Below are 20,605 nucleotides of genomic sequence, written 5' to 3' on the forward strand. Positions count from 1 at the left end.
CACCAGGGGTGAGCAACACTTCAACATATTACCCACAAAATGCAGAGAATTACCGTAATTGTGTTAAAGTCGGCATTATGGCAGTGGTGGACACCGTTGTGCAATGAGTGTCTACAACATGCCGAGATATGCTACAATATTTCAAGGAGTGGGTGCCTCTGTGAAACGAACTTTAGTAATAAGCTAAGTATTATCAACTACTGCCAGGGTCAGCAATGGGTGGGCACCACTGTGCTATAGATACCCACAATATGCAGACGGGAGCATGGAGCCCAGTGCATCAGTTTGTATATATGGAGCAGTGTAGTGCACTGCTAGCGCCACCATTGCATTAATAAAAAATGACACAGCAGTGCTGCACAGGGCTTGTAAATGAGGCCTTGAATATTCTAAGAATTACCGCCGGTCTACATGGACCAACATTAGAATCCACATGGGCGCTATAAGATCATGGAATGCTTATGGTCTAATAAAACCTGCCTCCAAGGCCAGGAGTGGCACTCATCAGATACTAAATGATGCTAATGGGCACTTTTAAGCGTTTTTCAAGTTAAGACCTAGGTCGAGAAAATAAAAACTTTGCATTTTCACAGATGAAAGTCCCATTCTTTCTTAATACTAAACACGTGTTATTTTTGGTGCGTTTATCTAAAGTATTTTACAATGTATATTTTGTTTGCAGTTATTAATGTTCAGTATAGCTTCTACTCATTCAAGGTTTAATAGCTGAGCCTACAATGCCAGGATTTAAACATTTGACCTGAAGTTCACACATAGTTCACCTGTGTTTAAAAAAAATAACACCATGATTCAAAAGATTATGGGGGTTATTCTAACTTTGGAGGAGTGTTAATCCGTCCCAAAAGTGACGGTAAAGTGACGGATATACCACCAGCCGTATTACGAGTTCCATAGGATATAATGGACTCGTAATACGGCTGGTAGTAAATCCGTCACTTTTCCGTCACTTTTGGGACGGATTAACACCTCCTCCAAAGTTAGAATAACCCCCTATGGGCCTCATTATGACCCTGGCGGGCGGCGGAGGCCGCCCGCCAGGATGCCGCCCTCCATAATACCGCTCCGCGGTCTTCTGACCGCGGAGGGTATTATGAGTTTTTCCCTGGGCTGGCGGGCGGTCTCCAAAAGACCGCCCGCCAGCCCAGGGAAAAACTCCCTTCCCACGAGGATGCCGGCTCGTAATCGAGCCGGCGGAGTGGGAAGGTGCGACGGGTGCTACTGCACCCGTCGCGTATTTCACTGTCTGCTACGCAGACAGTGAAATACTAGCGGGGCCCTCTTACGGGGGCCCCACGACAATCCTTACCGCCATCCTGTTCCTGGCGGGCGAGCCGCCAGGAACAGGATGGCGGTAAGGATTGTCAGAATCCCCTCGGCGGCGCAGCGAGCTGCGCCGCCTTGGAGGATTCTTAGGGGCAGTGGAAAACCGGCGGGAGGCCGCCGGTTTTCCCGTTCTGACCGCGGCCAAAGCGCCGCGGTCAGAATGCCCAAGGGAGCACCGCCGGCCTGTCGGCGGTGCTCCCGCCCCCGTTGGCCCTGGTGGTTCTCTACCGCCAGGGTCATAATGAGGCCCTATATGTCAAAAGTGCTACAGCTCTGTCTCTAGTACAGCACTTCTTAACCTGAGGTAACTGCACGATTGTTCAGTGACTGGTTACAAAATAAAATAATATTAGCAAACTAACAAAGGAGATATATTTAAAAGAGAAAAATTGAAAATCAAATTTTAAAATACTCGGTAAATGTGAAGGAATTTCATATTGGTGGCTACAAAATTAATATGGTATTCTTAGCTTGCTTCGTGAGAGCAACAGATGTGCACCAAACAGAATCTAGAATGGGCATTTGGTGGCCTTAATCAAAGCACTGGCATGCACAGCAAAAGAGATCCTGTATCAGCAACCAAGGGTAATATGTACAGAAAATAGGAATTGTGATTTGGTAATTGTGATTCTTACTGAATCACAATTACAAAAATTGCAATTCCTAATGTACAAAAGAAAGATTTGCAAAATACCAATCCTAATGGAATTGCAAATAGACCTACCTCAATAATATTAATGAGATAGGTTGCACTTTGTGACCCATTAGGAATCGCAGCCATCACAGCGATGGTGGCCTACTAAGGCCAGCATCCCACCATGTCTGTGTTTGATTTTTGATAAGAAAATCTTTTTTTTTTTTTTTTAATGCAGCCTGGTTGCTTTAAATGCAGCCAAGGATGAGTTAAAAACAAGAAAATGAAACCTTTAAATGGGGAGTGGGACCACTGCCTGCTCTTAAAAAATATTTGTTTCAACATTCACAAAGAAAAAGGGGTCCCTTGAGGACCCCTGCCCATTTGCAAATAGTTATAGCCTCCTTTCGGGTGTCAGTAAAAACTGAATATTTCACAAACGTAATTCGGTTGCAAAGCTTTCATACATATCACTGCGATTCAGTGTCTGCCAGCTACGCCCATAACATGCCTATTCTAAATACTGACTCTTACACACAAATCATGATTCGGTAATGTATCACCAAATCACAATGTCTGATTTGTACATCTATAAAAGCATTTTTGCTGTCGAAAAACAGTCCGATATTTGCAAATCGGGCCTTTTCAGACTGTAAACATGATTTGTACATATGGCCCCAAAAACAAAGTGATTTGCCAGAGTCTAGCAAAACACTGCATCAATTAGAAACTAAACCTCATTTCGCAGAGCTCCACGCTTCCTATTAAAATAAATTTATCTATTGTTGGATTTAGCTTTTGAAATAAATAAAATATTTCATGATGTCTGTAGTTGTCATGTATACTATTTGCTGTATTTTTATTGTTTAGAATAAAAAATTATTGGAATTGCTTATGACTCGGTCTCCAACCTTCAGTAGCGATTCAGTGTTGGGGGACAAAGAACTGCAACTCTATTCTTTAAGATGAAATATGCAGCAGATGGATGACTTAAGCCTCAGGTGTCTACCAAGGAGGAAACAATGACTGCAATCTATTTAGAGCAGTATCTAGATGCTGTACCAATCAATATCCGGAAGTGGCTACAACAACTTGCTGTGTTGACTCCAGAACAGGCCAATAAAATGGCTTCTAATTTTGTGAGAGCCCAACCTCAACAACAACCTATCGAAATGAAGAAGGTATTACACTAGACTCAGTCGTCCTTCCTGAATATAAGAAAAAAAAACATAAAGGGTTACTCAAAGGCCAAAAAGCTCAACAAACAAAACCAGAACCCACACCTGCCAGTGGACTGGAGTATTATGAATGGGGAGAGATGGGTCACATTGCAAAATTCTGCAAGAACTGTAAAGTAGGAGAGGAGACCATGGAGGGACACTATGTACCCCGGTCTATTTTTTTTAAACAGGAGATGGAACCAAGTTACTATGTGAGTTTACAGATAAACAAAAATTGGTGACCGTTCTCTAAGACTCAAGGTGTAGGCAGTCAGTGATTGAGGAGATGTGTAATTCCACACCAAATTATCCCAAACAAACAAGTTAGGATTAGATGTGTACAAGGAAACATTAAAACATATCCCATAGCAGAGGTAACAATAATGAATTTAGAGTGTCAAGGAACAGTTGTTGAGGTGGAGGTACACAGGAGTCTTCCCGACAATGCAATTGTAGGAACTGACAATCCTCAATTTCTTAATCTGTTGCAGGTAACCATTAAAAGAAGGAGTCAATGGCCAAAGTCAAAGTGGACTCCGTTTATAAGAAGACTGGAACTGGAAGCATTGTAGCTGTAGTTCCCCAAAATCCTCAGAATGCCCTGATTACTTAGGAACCAGGGGTTTTGAACCGTAATTTTAGGATGACTTGAATGAATGAATCATCTCTACAATTGGCCTGGAAAAAAGGGACACAAACGGAAATGAAATCACAACTCCCTTATCCCCTGCTTAGATTTAGAAATGGACTACTATATAGAATAGGGGAGTAGTGAATTTTCTCAGTTTTTAGTCCCCAAAGAGTTTAGTGAACAAATTTTGCTTTATGCATACTTTCACCCCCTGGCAAGATATAATGAGCCCCAAAAAAACCTTCCAAGCTGACTTAAACCATTTCTATTAGCAACGGAAAGTGGCACAGATACAAAAGTATTGTCAAGAGTATGAAATATGTCAAGGTAAAAATCCTTACCAACCCCCTTAACTCCCTTTACAACCCATGCTTATAAAAGGAAAACATTTTGAAAGTGTAGAGATGGACTTAAAAGGACCGCTTCCTCACTACACTAAAGGATATAAATATGTGTTAGTGCTGGTAGATTATGCCACTTGCTAACCTGAAGCCATACCCTTGAGAGTGACCACCAATAGAGTAATGGCTCAAGTCTTAATCAATTTTGTTTTCTATATGCGCTTTCCAAAACAAATTCGAACAGACCTGGGAACATCGAGCACCTAAAGTCTTCGGTCTATCATCTGCTAACCAAATGACTTGTAGAAAGATATAATGGAACCCTTAAGCTTACTCTAATGAAAATGTGATCATGTGAGGGGAAAACTGGGTTCAATTATTACCCTTGGTCTTATTTGGGTGTTGTCTGTGACCAGCAACAAATCACAGGTAAGTCATCTACTTCAGATTACTCCAACAGGTATGTAGGCTATGTTATGCTATGATATGGTAACACATTGTGGAATGGTATGTTATGTCATGCTAAGTTATGTGATACCTTTTCAAAGTTTTTGTAGACTGTAATAGACATGTACCTTGGTTGTTTTATTGCACATGGATTATTCAAGAACACAATCTCTATTGTGTAAAATTTTACTTACGATTATTTACTGAACATAGAATCAATAGACTGTGCAAAGGTGTTTGCTATATAACAGTCTCATGAACTTTCGTTAATTCCCTTATGATCTTAAAATCACTAGCACAGAAAGGCATACATACAGGTGCAGGTTTGTGCCCTCCATCCAAACGTCACATAGATGACCTTGGGGATTCAAGAATGACTCAAGTCATTGCACTTAAGTGCACTTAGATAAAGATTTTGGAAGATAGGCCCTTTGCCCCTGACTGCAGTATATGCTTTGATGAGGATCTTGAACTGGATATGTCTTGATAACTGTTAGACCTGGCATCCGTGGCATGGTTTCCCCTTACCTTTTGCCTTCAGACCTCCTGTTGTTGCTAACTGTGTTTTTAATGGCCTTAGGATTCTGTGCACTTTACCACTGCTCACCACTGCTGAAGTGCTTGTGCTCGTTCCCTAAAACCTCTCATCGCCACAGAAGCAAACATCTCAGCACAGAACTTCCACAAATGGATCTCCAAATGCACCAAAACCCTAGCACCACTCCGAAAGACCTCAGCAAAATGCAGCCTCAAGAAGGCCAGCTGGTTCTTCCCTGTACTCCAGGACTCCAGGTACACCAGCAGATGGCTAGAAAAAAAGATGGAGAAACAGCAAGTCCCTGGAAGACCTTGCAGCCTTTAAATCTGCCATCAAATCCCACTACCACCTCATCAGATCCACCAGGAAAGCCACCCTGCAGGACTGTATCAGTGCCACCACACACAACACCAAATAGCTTTTCGCCATGGTGAAAGAGTTTGCCAAACCCCAATCGGAAATGGCAAACACCCCTCCATCTCAGGACCTTTGAGACAGACCACCTTCTTCCATTGAGAAATCAAGGACATCTATGACAGCTTTGGACCCCAAGAGCCTGTGAGCCCAATAACAACCCTCCAACTCAGATCCTCCGAACCTTCACAGATCCTGCACTACTGGGCCGCCCTCACCACGGACGAGACGTGCTCCATCATGTGCAGCATCCACTCCAGAGCCCCTACTGACCCATCTACTCAGCACATTTTCCACAAAGCCCACACATCCATCGCACCCAAGCTCCGCCACACTCTTAACAGTTCTATGGAGAAAGCTATCTTCCCCGAGGACTGGAAGCACACCGAGATCCGTCTGCTCCTAAAGAAACCCACAGCTGACCCCCTGGACCTCAAGAACTACTGCCCCATCTCTCTGCTGCCTTTCCCAGCCAAGGTCATAGAAAAGGCCTTCAACACACAGCTCTGCAAACACATCAAAGACAACAACATCCTGGACATCTCACAATCAGGTGTCAAGAGCAACCATAGCACGGAGCCTGCCCTCCTCCTCACCACAGATAACATCTGCTTGCTCCTTGACCAGGGCCAAACAGCAGTCCTCATTCTACTGGACCTATCGGCAGCCTTTGAAACAGTCTTGCATTGCACCCTTTGCTCCAGACTACACAGGCCTGGCATGCCCGGGAAGGCCCTTCCTGACTAGCAGATCTCAGAGAGTCAGACTGGCGCCTTAACTGTCAGAACCTACGGACATCAGCTGAGGAGTTACACAGGGCTCCTCCCTGAGTCCCACACTCTTCAACATTTACATGGCCCTGCTCGCATCCATTGTCAGGAACCATGGATTCAAAATCATCTCCTATGCGGACGACACTTGGCTGATCATCTCATTGACTGAAAACCCCACAACTACCAAGAAGAATTTCCACAACAGGATGGTGGCCATCGCCGCCTGGATGAAGGACAGCTGCCTCAAGCTCAACTCTGACAAGACCGAGAGCCTCATCCTGGGACCCTCTACATTAGCCTGGGACTACTCCTGGTGGCCTGCTTTCCTCAGCACCCGCAACCCCAACAAACCATGCACGCAACCTTGGCTTCATCCTGGATTCAATGCTCACCATGACCCACCAAGTCAACTCAGTTGCATCCCCCTGTTTTTGCACACTCCAACCTCCCCTAAAGATCTTTGAAATGGATTCCAAACAACTGCAGCAAAATCGCAACCCATACCTTGGTCACCAGCAGACTCGATTATGGCAACTCCCTCTATGCCAGCACTACCCAGAAGAACCTGAAAAACTTACAGCTCATCCAGAATGCCTCTGCAAGACCCATCCTGAACATTCCACGCTGCAAACACATCACCAGACACCTAAGAGACCTGCACTGGCTCCCTGTCGAAAAGAGGATCAACTTCAAACTCCTGGTCTACGTATACAAGGCGCTCCACGACCTAGGACCCACCTACCTCAACCACTGCATCACCTTCCATTCCCTGCCAGACCTCTCTCCGCACTGCTCAACAGGCACTAGCCACCGTACTTCAGACATGGAAGACCTTGGCCAGAGAAAAATCCTTCGCCTAGTTTGCAGCAAGCAGTCACTATCGTGGCCTCAATTCAGGAAGGACCTTAAGACCTGGCTCTTCAACTGAAGCACAAAGGACCAACCCCCTAAGCGCCTTGAGACCCTTATGGGTGAGTAGTTGCACTCTATAAATAGGAGTGAATGATTGAGTGATTGCACTCATTAGAAGTCAGCTCTTCAATGTTGATGCAGTTGGAACTCATACTGCAGCTTCATCGCACCTCGGAACCAATGACTCACTGCGTGTACTGTGTGGTTTGGAACTGACACATGACTCCGCACCTTGGATTTCAGGTATTTTTGTCCATTGGGCATTGTGATCTGCCTGAACTTTTGATCTCAAACAGGTCCTGTGTGACCAGATCTCACTGGTTAGCAATTTTGGCTTCTGTTAGAATTGGGTCTCTAGTTGGCAGAGGTCTGGGCCCTGTCCAAGTAGGGACCACAATCCTAGTCAGGGTAAGTCACAACACAACCTAAATTATCCTGTGCTTACCCTCTGGTAGCTTGGCACAGAGCAGACAGGCTTAATTTAGAAGGCAATGTGTAAAGTATGTGTTCAGTAACTCATATAATAACACAGTGAAAACACTACAAATAGTACTCCATACCAGTTTAGGAAAATAGATAATATCTCCCTAAATAAAATGACAAAAATCCAACATCCACAAGTCAAGATATCCCTTTTCAAATGTTTAGATGAAATTCAATCCTTACGAATCTGTGGTTGTATTTTTTTAACACACAGTACCTCGGATGTGTCAAAAACATTGAGGCAGAGGGCTGCAAAGGAGGAGCTGCGTCAGAAAGTAGAGTGACCTGTCGTTGTTTCCGGCATGGCGAAGGTGATGCATGATTTCTTTTCATGTGGCAAGGTGATGCATCGGTTTCCGGAAGTGCAGCTTTGGTTCCTCACTGCGAGGACACCCAGGGACGATACCTGGAAAATTCAGAATACGTTGGGATGAGGCAACAGACACTCCATCGAATCAGCAGGTGGTGCTGCGAGACAGGCACTTCGTCTATTTGGCAGGCGCTGTGCCGAATTTTTCAGGCATTGCCTCGATTTTCAAAGCACTGGATTTACTTCTCTTTGGTGAAGTCTTTGATTGCCCTGAGACTTAAGAACAGAATGCAAGCTCAGTCCAAGCTCTTGGAGAGCATTTGTGTGAGAAGGCAGAGTCCTTCCAGCATAGTGAGGGGCCAGCAGGCAGCAGGGCAACAAGCAGGTCACCAGTCCTTCGAGCAAAGCAGTCTAGATGAGTCCTTTGGGCAGCACGGCAGTCCCTGTGACAGAGTCCATTTGTAGGCCCAGAAGTGTCTGTTTGGTGGAGTCACAGACCCATTATATGTGCCCAAAAGTGCCTTTGAAGTGGAGGAAATCATCAAAGAGTGTTTTTGAAGTGCACTAGTTTCACTTTCAACCGAGTCCTGTCTGTCAGGAGATCTGTGGGGGGTTATTAGCCCTGTGTGAGGGAAGGCCACTGGCAATTCAAGTGTAATTGAGAGTCCCTCTACCCTTCCTGCCCAGGAAGACCCTTTCGCTATGTAGGTGAATGTGGATGTAGCTGAGTGTCCTGTGTTTATGGCTGTCTGGGTAAAAAGCACAATGGGAGCTGGCAGCCAGCACAGATCAGACATGGATTGGAGACAGGCTGTAAGGTACAGACAGCAGAAGGGGCAGAGAAATGCCTACTTTCTAGAAGTGGCATTTCTAAAATAGTAATGTAGTATCCAACTTCAAATAGGATTTCTCATCTCCCATTCTAACCATATGAAACATGAGAAGTATATTCCTCTAAGTTCAGAAATTACCTCTTAATAAACATATATGGGAATTTCTAATGCTGGCCTATGAGTGGAGCAGGCTTCACAGTAGTGAAAAACAACATTGGGCGGTTTTCACTTTCAGGACATGTACAACTTCTAAGGACATGTCCAGCCTTTTACTTACATAGCACCCTGCCCTATGGTTTACCTATGGCCTACCTAAGGGATGCCTCATATGTAAGAAAAGGGGAATTTAAGGCTTAACAAGTAGTTTTGAATGCCAAGTCAAAGTGGCAGTGAAACTGCACACACAGGCCTTGCAATGGCAGAACTGAGACATGGTTAAGGGGCTACTCATGTGTGTGGCACAATCAGTGCTGCAGGCCCACTAGTTGCATTTAATTTACAGGCCGTAGGCACATATAGTGCACTTTATAGTCACTTATAGGTAAACTAAATATGCCAATTGGGTAGGAGCCAATTATACCATATTTAAGGGAGAGAGCACAAGCACTTTAGCAATGATCAGCAGTGGTAAAGTGTGCAGAGTCCTAAAACTTGCAAAAACAAGATCAGAAAAATGGAGGGAGGCATGTAAAAAGTTGGGAGAAGACCACTCCAAGGCTGTCAGGTCTAACAAGGCTGCACCCAGGTGCAGGGAGTTCAGGAACAAATCACAATTCCAGGCTGCATGTGCCCAGGCTTCTATGGTTCAAATGTATTAACTGAAAGTCATTTTCAAGGGGTGATATCAAGTGTTTTCTAGAGTTGCAGATGGGCAAGCCTTCTTAAGAGATGCAAAAGGGGGTTGATGCTCAGAACATATCTGTTGTCAGCACCAGAAAGGCTCTATATGATAAAGCTTCACAATACTGATTTAACAGATGATCTTTGATGCATGGGGTTTTTCATTTAGAGGAATCAAACAGTAACAGCAAGGAACCATTGTGCATGCTGCATGTGGGTTTTGGGAGGGAGATAAGAGTGGGATTTTGATCGGGACACCTGCCATAGCACAAGCGTAGTTGGGTTACTGGGAGGGATTGGTTGTAGGACACTTTGGGGGGATTTTAAAATGGGGTGCAATTGAGGTAATTTTTACTCTGCAATATGTAGGTGTATATTTATGACTGAATACGGCAGTTATGCATTTATTGAACCTTATTCAAGTTTCGCACTATATGCACTTTATGCATTTTTCCAATCCTAAAAACAGATGCAGTTGATGCATTTCAAAATTTTAATTTTAAATGCCCAATATGAAGTTTCATAGTAGGTACTCGATATTGGGCATAGATACTGTATGTATACGTTGTGCATGTAATGCACTTCTGCACTTTAGGTGTTGAATGCACATTATGTACTTTATGCACTCTATGTATTTTATGCACAGTTCCAGGTTAAGCAGTAAGTTAAAAAATGTATCAAAATTTTAATCTATCATCATAGAGGCTGTTGCTTATTTACATAGGTTGGGTAGGTATAGCTAGCTACCGCATATCAGCAAGGATTAATATAACTGGTGTCAACTCGGCTGACTATCTGTGCTTACGGACATGTTGAACTCATATTATTGTCCCTCGGGCAGTTTATATGTAGGTTAAGAATGTTTTTATTACCATCGAAAGAGATCTAAATAAATATTTTGGAAGGTACATTGAAAATATGTCTTTTAATGTTAATAGGGCAAATAACAATAGAAAAGCAAAGACCATTGAAACATGGATGCATAACTCATCCATAGTTGTGTTACAGGAAACTCCTGGACCATTAATTAAGTTAAATAAGTTTAAAATGTTTAAAAGCATGGGCGAGTTTTATATGTTTCTCTTTTACAGTAGCAGCCCTCTGGGGAGATACTAAGGCCCGTATTTATACTCCGTTTGCGCCGAATTAGCGTCGTTTTTTTCGACGCAAATTCGGTGCAAAACTAACGCCATATTTATACTTTGGCGTTAGACGCGTCTAGCGCCAAAGTATGGGCAAATAGCGTCATTTTTTGGCGTGAACGCCTTCCTTGCGTTAATGAGATGCAAGGAAGGCGTTCCCGTCTAAAAAAATGACGGCGACGCAAATGCGTCGTATTTATACTCCCGGGCAAAAATCACGCCCGGGAGTTGGCGGGTCAAAAAACCCCGCATTTGCGCCACTATTTAACGCCTGGGTCAGGGTAGGCGTTAAGGGGCCTGTGGGCTCAAAATGAGCCCACAGGTGCCCTCCCCTGCCCCCAGGGACCCCCCCTGCCACCCCTGCCCACCCCAGGAGGACACCCAAGGATGGGGGGACCCACCCCAGGGACATTCAGGTAAGTTCAGGTAAGTATTATTTTTTATATTTTTAATTTTTTATGGTGGCATAGGGGGGCCTTATTTGTGCCCCCCTACATGCCACTATGCCCAATGACCATGCCCAGGGGACATAAGTCCCCTGGGCATGGCCATTGGGCAAGGGGGCATGACTCCTGTCTTTACTAAGACAGGAGTCATTTAAATGGCGTCTGGGCGTCGAATAAAATGGCGCAAATCGGGTTGAGGCGATTTTTTTGCCTCAACCTGACTTGCCCCATTTTAAGACGCCCTAACGCCATTTTCCCCCTACGCCGGCGCTGCCTGGTCTACGTGGTTTTTTTCCACGCACACCAGGCAGCACCGGTCTGCTAGCGGCGGCTAACGCCATTCCATAAATACGGCGCCCGCATGGCGCTTCAGAATGGCGTTAGACGGCGCTAAATTTTTTGACGCTAAACTGCGTTAGCGCAGTTTAGCGTCAAAAAGTATAAATATGGGCCTAAACATCTCCATATTCAGATACACACTTGGCAGCATGTAACAGAAGGTCGTTGGTGTTGCGTAAACTGCAATAGTCTCCAGCTGTGCAACTTTCACAGGCAAACCAGACCCATAATCCTCTCTTTTTGACTCACTAATCTCCATTCCGGGAAAAATAGTCATTGCAGGAGATCATTTTTTGCCAAATTTGTCACTCAATATACTAGTGTAGCACATAAGATGCAACTCAAGCCAAAAATAGCTAGGGTTATAATGCGGTACCAGGAAGACTTAAAGTTGGTTGATTCATGGTGGGCATTATTCCCGAGGATGCTTGTTTCCGGTACAGGGAGTACCTGGCTTGGCAGTTTGGGCTGGACTGTTCCTGTGAGGAACAGGGTCAAGACTGATTTACATACGGCTGGGTCCACACTGGGATGGCATGGTGAGCAAAAGAACAATGGATTAAACCCAGATCTGTGACTGGGGGTGAGTGTTTGCATTGTTCAGCACTCCGTCCATCATCCTTTTGTGTTGCTAAAGTTGCCCTAGGTGGGAAGGGTATGCCCAGAAGTGGGTCCCTTGCTCGCTGTGCCACTAGATTTAAGCTAGCCTGGCTGCTGAAGGATGAAACCCTGAAACTGGTCCCATGATGCTTGTTTATGGTCCAGGGAGGACCTGGCTTGGCAGTTCGGGCTGGACTGTTCCCATGAGGAACAGGGTCAAGACTAATTTGCATATGGCTGGGTCCAAACTGGGGTGGCATGGTGAGCAAAAGAACGATGTATTAAACCCAGATCTGTGACTGGGGTTGAGTGTTTGCATTGTTCACCACTCCGTCCATCATCCTTTTGTGTTGTTAAAGGCATTATTCCCAAACATGCGCATACATGAGCATATCAGGCAGTTTTAAGACAGCAACTCAAATTAATCTCTTTCTCACCACCTCTACAATCAAACTGGTGCATATGTCTGGTCAACCAAATGGTTACTCGGACCATTCAGCTTTTTTTTTGCAGTTAAGGGACTTTAAGAGACCTCCGATTGTTAAGAGATGGATTTTTAACAAAACATACTTACAACCTAAAAACACAGTCGTAGAGATTAATGCTGAGATTTTTAAGGTTTTCTTAAGAACTCAGGGTACCTCATTTCAAGGTGAGGTTTGAGATGCATTCAAAGCATCCCATTGTGCGTTATTAATGTCTAAGTACATTTTGTTCAGCAAGAAGAGGGCAGAGAAGTTAAAGCTCAAAACCCTTGTCAGAAAGACCAATTAGCATGTTATGTTATTTGATTCCAAGATAAATAAAATTGTCTTTGAAAAAGCAAAAACTATTCTATGTGAATATTACTATCACAAGAGTTATGTTGAATACTCTTCACATTTGTGGAAAATACATGAGGAGAATAAAATAACTACATGACTAAATTCCTGGCAGGGTAGGGAGAAAATAGCTAAAAGCACTGTCAGCACTTGAAAGAGACTTAAAACAGGAGGTCTGCTGGCTACTTCAAAATAAATTAATATGTTTCTTTTCGATCATTAAATAACAAATCTATGGCCAGCCTTAAGTAGCAGATTAAGATACATTAAAATAATTTGTACATATACTGAAATTAGGTCAAAATTATATATAATTACTTTTGAAGCTGGTCACATTGGAAGAGTTAGAAGGTGTTATTGCCAGCCTGCCTTTTGATGAGCCTATGCTAGAGATGGCTATGTAGAGTAGCTTCAACTAAAATGACAGGATTCCTCATGTCTAATCCACCTTGCTGCACTTATTTTGTGTTCTAAGCCTGCTTTCTTAAAAAGATGAAGTCTATGATCACATTATGGCACGATTCTAGCCCTAGACTAGAACTAAGGACCATATTTGTGGACTGGTTTGCGTCCCTCTTGCACCACACAAGGTTATTTCATCATGTTTTTTCCTCTTTACAAAGGAAGAGAAAAAAGCCTTTCAGGACTGTTTTTGTGCAAGAAGTATTCTTTCCCGCACAAAAGAATCCTGCATGCAGCGCAGGTACCCTTGCATCATGGTGTAAGGGTGCTTGCATTACCTGCATTGGCGCTAGGCTGCCAAAAGGTTTCCGCACAGAGGAAAGGACAGGAATGCACCATATTGGATAAATACGGCACACTCCATCCCGTTCCCTGTGAGGAAGGGCAATGCAGCAGAGTGACTTCCCGCACTGCCCTGTATCACAAAGCCCTTTATTATGGGCCTAAATATCTGATGCTTTGCTACTATAGAAAGTGGGTTAGTGTTACCAAATTTTAAAATCAACTACTTTGCATACTTTTCTCAGTACTCAGCCAGATTGAAAGCTGTGCTGGACTTGGGGTTAATCGTGATCATGAATTAATAGGTGTTATGTTGAAAGATAATAATAATAGGCATATCCTTTAAATTACAAAAACATTGAAAACGTGAGACATAAGTTTAGGAAATTGGGTTTCTTGTTGGGGGGGTGAAATCCTATGGAATCAGCAACCACAGTCTCTGTCAGGGTGAAAAATCCCATTGACTTTAAAGCAAACAAGAAAAATCCCACACCAATTTAGAAAAATTGGTTGATTTGAATAAATTACTAAAATCCAATTAGTAGATCCATAGATATGTAATTTGAAAGATTTAAGTGTAAATAGTGCCAAGAAGCACACAGCATCAACTTTGTATATCCGGTCATGCTGAACCTCGACAAAGTCACAAGGTCAGGCTGACTGCAATGGAGCATGGGCTGGCTACAGGTACCCAGTTAGGCTCTCTAAACAAAAGTACCTTCATTCTTGGTGCACAGTCTGCACGCCTGTGCTTTGCAAGGCTTCAATGTAGCTGTGTGGTGTGGGTTTGCAGGGATTTGCACCGCTGTGGGTCAGTTCTAGTGAACTGTGCGGTGTAGCTTTACATTGGTTCAGATGAAGATGGCAGTTGTGTGGTGAGGCTTTGTAGGGTTTTGATGTGGACCACAGCTGGGCTGGCAGAGCACCTTTAGGCCCACTTCCATGGGACAAGGACTGGGGTGGCACACTTGGGAGGGCAGGACTCACAGTTGGCAGAGTCCAGATGCTTAGCTGAAAAGAGAGGAAGCCTGTTCTGTCCTTGAGACTTCCGAGGGCAGTCAATTAGCCCTTGGAGTTACTCTGGAGGTCTTGGGTTCAAGATGCAGGTCAAGTCCTGCTCATTCAGGCAGGAGGGTAGCCGAACAGCAGAGTGACAGTCCTTCTTGCAGCAGAGCAGCATGATAGTCCTTCTTGAGACTTCCACAGGTTCAGATGTGTACTGAGTAGCTGGGGTCCAAGGTCCAATATTTTTATTTGGTTCCCACTTTGAAGTAGATGAAGTTTCTAGAAGCTTCCTCCCCTCTGAGGTGTCAGGCAACCCACTCCTCCTTGCCCTGGCTCCAGCTTGTCAGGGCACACAAAAGACTAGTGATAAACCTTTTGTGAGAGTGCTCAGGCAGGCCTCTGTGAACACCTAGTTTCCCCTTGTCTCACTGTCTGGGAGCAATACACAAAGACCAACTGCCAGCTATACCTCGTCATGTGACCAAGTAACAGGCTGAGGGCACCAAACGGTTAGGACAAAAATACCAACTTTCTAAAAGTGGCATTTTCAGAATATTAACTAAAAATTTGACCAGATTGAGATGAAATGCATTTCACAAAATAACAGACATTATGGCTGTTAATCATTGGAAAACTTAGGTAGGCTTAGAGAAATGAATCAGAAAGGATAGCAATTTCTTACAGTGGTCTTATTACATAATACATCTAGCCCTCAAAACGTTTTCTTTGACGATGGCATTAGCTCAGGATATAGTAGGTAGAAATTTAATGGAAAAGGGAAGGCTTAAAAAATCAGAACCTTGAGAACAATACTTGACACAGATTAAACAAATAAGTCTGTTTCTAAAAATCTCAACCAGGGATGGGACCAGCATGAAAATATTATCTTTACAGCTGAAAAGTGGAGAATTAATTAGTTACATTTTTCAGTACTGAGAGGAGGCAACTTTTGTAAGATGACATTTTGTGAAAACCGGGTAATATACTACACTCTAGGCCATGTGAATAAAATTTATCCTGAATATTTGACAGCTTATTTTAGATGTGACATTATGCACATTGGTAATTAGTACCATACCATATGGCAATTTCCAAAACAAAATAATTTTTTAAGTCAATCCAATCACACCTTAAAAATAGAGTTTGCATTCAAATTCCTACTATCCATCCTCAGGTGCAGCTATGAGATAACAAAAATTGATTCATATTTCAATGTTGGCAGTTCACTCATTATTACTACAAAAATGAAGAGCCTGTCTGATAGTAAAATGTCTAGAATTCATAAGCAAGAAGAACGGGCTCGTGCTAGCTTAATGTTTTTGAAACTATGAGAGGAATTTCTTTAGTTTAAATTGATGTATCAATTACATTTTGAAACTAAAGTATCTAATGAGTATACTCCATTGTTCTAGAATGATTTCTGTATATGTGATCTATAGTTATGATTCTTAGGATGAGATGCCTACTTGACTGTTTAACTACGTTACAACAAAAAGGATCTGAGTTTCTAGGAGAACTTGGATTGTTGATAGACTGGATTAATTTATGTATTATTAATGTTTACTGTTAACTACCTGTAATAATGTGAATATTAATTATTGTTTCTTATTTAATCATGTACCTCTAAGAAAAATGTAATATTTAAAAAAAAGTAAAACCAAGGATTGGTATATATCGTTATAAAAATATGATGAAGTTAAATTTACATATCATGAATCACGTCAGTGATTATTTACATATTTTTGGATTATTCTGAAAACTTTCCTATTCATTTAGTTGACTATTCATTCAGCCCTAGGAACTCCTCTGTTTTCACCATGTGACTGAGGAAGCCATGCAGGCCTGCACATATGCAAGATTTATTAAATGTTTGCACTGGTATGTGTGAAGAACAAAGAGCAGTGATGGATCATTTGTCATGCAAAAAATCTATTTAGCTCTGAAAGTTGACCCAAGCACTTAAATCTAGCTACCTCCTATTTTGTGCAAAAGGTGTTATCTTGGGTAGGCCAGCACAAAACCTTAGATGTTTTGCTAAAATAGATCTGATACATGTCTGGGATCTGGCTCTGACCTATAATGGAAGTTTGTGCTTTCTGCAGGGCCATGTTTGATTTTTCCTTTTGACTTTTTACTGAATCCTATTTTAACTGGCTATAGAACTCTCTACACTATACGCTGTTAACCAGTGGTAAAGTACTTATGCTTCTTCTTTCACCATGGTAAAACTGAAATACTCCTGATTGGCATATTTAATTTACTCATATGTTCCTTGCATATCATGCCAACAGTACCCAGGACCTGTAAATTAAATGCTACCAGTGGGCTGCACCACTCATTCTGCCACCCATTACAGTAACATTGTAAAACCTGTCTCTAGGCTGGCCCTTGTAGCCTGGCTGTGCAGGTTTAAAACTGCAAAGGGATCTGTCTAAATAATCAATTTTGACAGGCTTGAACCATCCGTCTAAATATTAATACATTAGTCCTAAGTAGGTCGTTTTACCCAAAGTGTAGAGTGCATGATATTTGCAAGTAGGAAATGTAAAAGATTAATGTTAAACCTGTCTTACAGGGGAAAAAAAACAAAAGCTATTTTCACTTTTGCAGCTTTGGCAGTTCCAACTGAAGTAATTAGGTTACACTTTTAAGTGTAATAAATGTTATCTCTGCCTATGACATTTTGAAATATTATTACAAGTCTAATTCACTAGTGACATTGGATTTGTAATCATTTCTTAGAGGTGTCTTTTAGAAAGTTACCTTTGCCCTGCTGAAGTCTCTGGAAGCTAAATCTGTATTTTTGCTCTCCCCCTTCTGCTAGTCAGTAATTAGCATTTTAACAAGTGGAAATGAGTTGTGAACATGCCCATAGCACAGTGGAAAAATACTTTGAGTGTGGAAAGATGCTGCTGTGCCCTTGACAGGACTGACTTTGGCCTGGGCCCGAGGACTTTATTAACTAAGATGCCTACCCTATCACAAGCAGATATAGCTAAGACTCAGAGTGCATCTTCCTCTTTTCAACCCTGCCGGATTGACCTTCATCACAGTGGGCCTCTTGTTTACACTGCAGTGTCAGATCTTGCTGGAGTATCTAGACCTGGTTGACAGGTCTGCTGAAATTTTTCATATGACACTGGAGGCAGATTTCTAAGAGACCTCTACTATCACAGAAAAATGTTAGCTAACACTTGGGCACAACCCTACTTTTGGTCCCAATAACAGCAGGTCTCTGTTTGACATTAGTGTCAAAACTTGTTTGGCAGATCTGCTGCATTTGCATATAACATTTGTAGTGCACTTCGAAGGAGGGAAGGAATTTGTGTGCATTCGCTGTCTGGTTGCTGAACGCTCAGCTTTGTTCTGCCAGACTTCTATCTCTAAGTTTGTTGAAGGTACAGGGAATGCCTAAAGCTGAAATTTAGTATTGGAGGTCACTTGCATTACCATAAACACTCCCCATTTACATCCCCTGCCCTATGAGTCCAGGTTTAGTTTGGCCAATGATTTTGTCCATCTTGAAAATGCCCAAAGTGGGTAGTGTTTACCCTGGAAACCTTTAATCTATTGGTTAGGGTGTCCCCCGAGATCAGTCCCACCCATCCCCACCCATTAACCAGACGAATGTGGTATCTCCAGGCACCCACTTCAGAACAGTCCTGACCTGTGAATGATCAGAAATGGACTGAACCCACTGCCTGAAACTAAATAAGAGCCCTAAAGAACTGGGCTTATCCTCTCTCTTGTGCCCAGGACAAAGGAGTGAAGTGACCTCCTGCTAAATCTCCGAGGACATGACAAGCTCCACAAAGGCTTTTTCCTGCAACTTCCCAGTTGACCACTGACAACTTGACCAGGACAGGACTCTCCTGTTGGCATCTAACTGCCACCCTCTGTGTATCTAAAGTGCCTCCTGTGAAATCCTAGGGGGATTTAAAAGGGAATTCCTGTAGTAGATCAGGACTTAAAAGTCAGATGGTAAAATCTTTGACCAGGACGAACCTGGACGTGACCCGCACTTCATTATGGTCAATACAACATTGCACCTATGTTCTGCTCTATCACAAACGTTTACTATCACTGAAACGTTGTGCTCATTAGATTTTTTTTTTTTTACTTAAAAATGTAAATATTCATATCTATTTTTTTCATTATCATTTTCTTTATTACATTATAGATTTACTAATTCATTTAGAGATTTTCATTCTTTAGCATTTTAACTTTATTACTATTTTGGTACTGCATATTGCCTCTAAGTTAAGCCTGTCTGCTTTGTGTCATGGCCATCAAGGGGTGAGCTCATGCTTATTTAGTGACTTTAGTGATTTACCTTAACAAATATTATGATTACTACTTGAGATGGATACTTACCCTCCTCAACTAATATCCAAACTTCTTACACCCCACAACTCAATGTAAATTAAAAGGGGCCATAAGGAAGGGGTCTACTAGTATATATTGCATGATTTGCCTACAACTCGTCCTTGTGTTGTGCCCTAAAGCAATAATCTTATATGTCTGACCCAAGTGCCTTTGATTGGATGTAGGAATGCCTATGCTAAGTAGCTCAGACTCACCTTTGCTTTACAGAGTGAGTACTTCATGTAAAGCAGATATTTTTAGTACAAGACCCTACAGTTTAATGAACGGCTTGTCTGGTAACTCTTTGTAAATATGGTGCAGCACTGTTAGCTATCATTCACACAACACAATAAAGCTATCTTTGATACTGCACTACAACCCATATTTATACTTTTTGATGCAACACTGCTCAAACACAGTTTTGCGTCAACATTTTTTGCGTTGGCTTGCGTCACTCCAGACGGGTGCCAAATTTATGGAATCCTGCAAGCCAGCGCAAAGGGTGGGCTAACGTCTGGTAAAATTACATTAGCCGGGTGGGGGTGAAGGTATGGGGGAAGGGGGTTTTGCACCAAAAAATTATGTTAGGCTGTTTAGAGGCAAAAACAATGCCTCTAACCTGCTTAGCGTCATTTCATGATGCAAAGCCATCCATACCACAAGACTTGGGTCTTATAAAAGACAGGAGTCATGCCCACCACCCCAATGATCCAGGGGACAATGATCCCCTGGCACCCAGTGCCATGCAGGGGAGCCCATTTCAGGGCACCCAATGGCACTTTAAAAAAGTTTTTGAAATACGTACCTCTACTTACCCTACCTATCTGGGATGGGGTCCCCATCCTCTGGTGTCCCTGTGGTGTGGGTGGGGGATTTCCTAGGGCTTGGGGTGGGCACCTGTGGGCTCTTTTCATGGTGTTTGAACATGTAAATGGGTCCACAGGCCCCCTAACCCCTGATATACCCAGGTGTTAAATAATGGCGCTAGCAGGCTTAGCGCCATTATTTAGGCCCACCTCCCCATGTGCAACTTTTTTGCACTGGAGGATAAATAAGTCGCTAGGGCCTTAGAATCATTTTTTGGAAGGGAATGCCTACCTTGCATCTCATTGACGCAAGGTGGGTTCATACATCCAAAAAATGACTTTAACTCCAATATTTTGGCGCTAGATCGGTCTAGCGCCAAAATATAAATATGGAGTTAAGTTTGTGCTGAATTAGTGTCAAAATAAATGATGCTAATTCGGCACAGACAAAGTATAAATATGGGCCTAAGTTTCTTGCAAGATAGTACGTTTTGGCCCACAGACGGTGAGCTCAAACAACCTAAGAAGTAGCAGCCCTGACCATAGAGGCGCAGATATTAATTTCATGAGCACCAAGAGCTGCGACCTTAAATCACTTTATCAACATATGCTTAAAA

This window comes from Pleurodeles waltl, chromosome 8 (genome assembly GCF_031143425.1).
Source record: "Pleurodeles waltl isolate 20211129_DDA chromosome 8, aPleWal1.hap1.20221129, whole genome shotgun sequence".
NCBI classification, from domain to species: Eukaryota; Metazoa; Chordata; class Amphibia; order Caudata; family Salamandridae; genus Pleurodeles; species Pleurodeles waltl.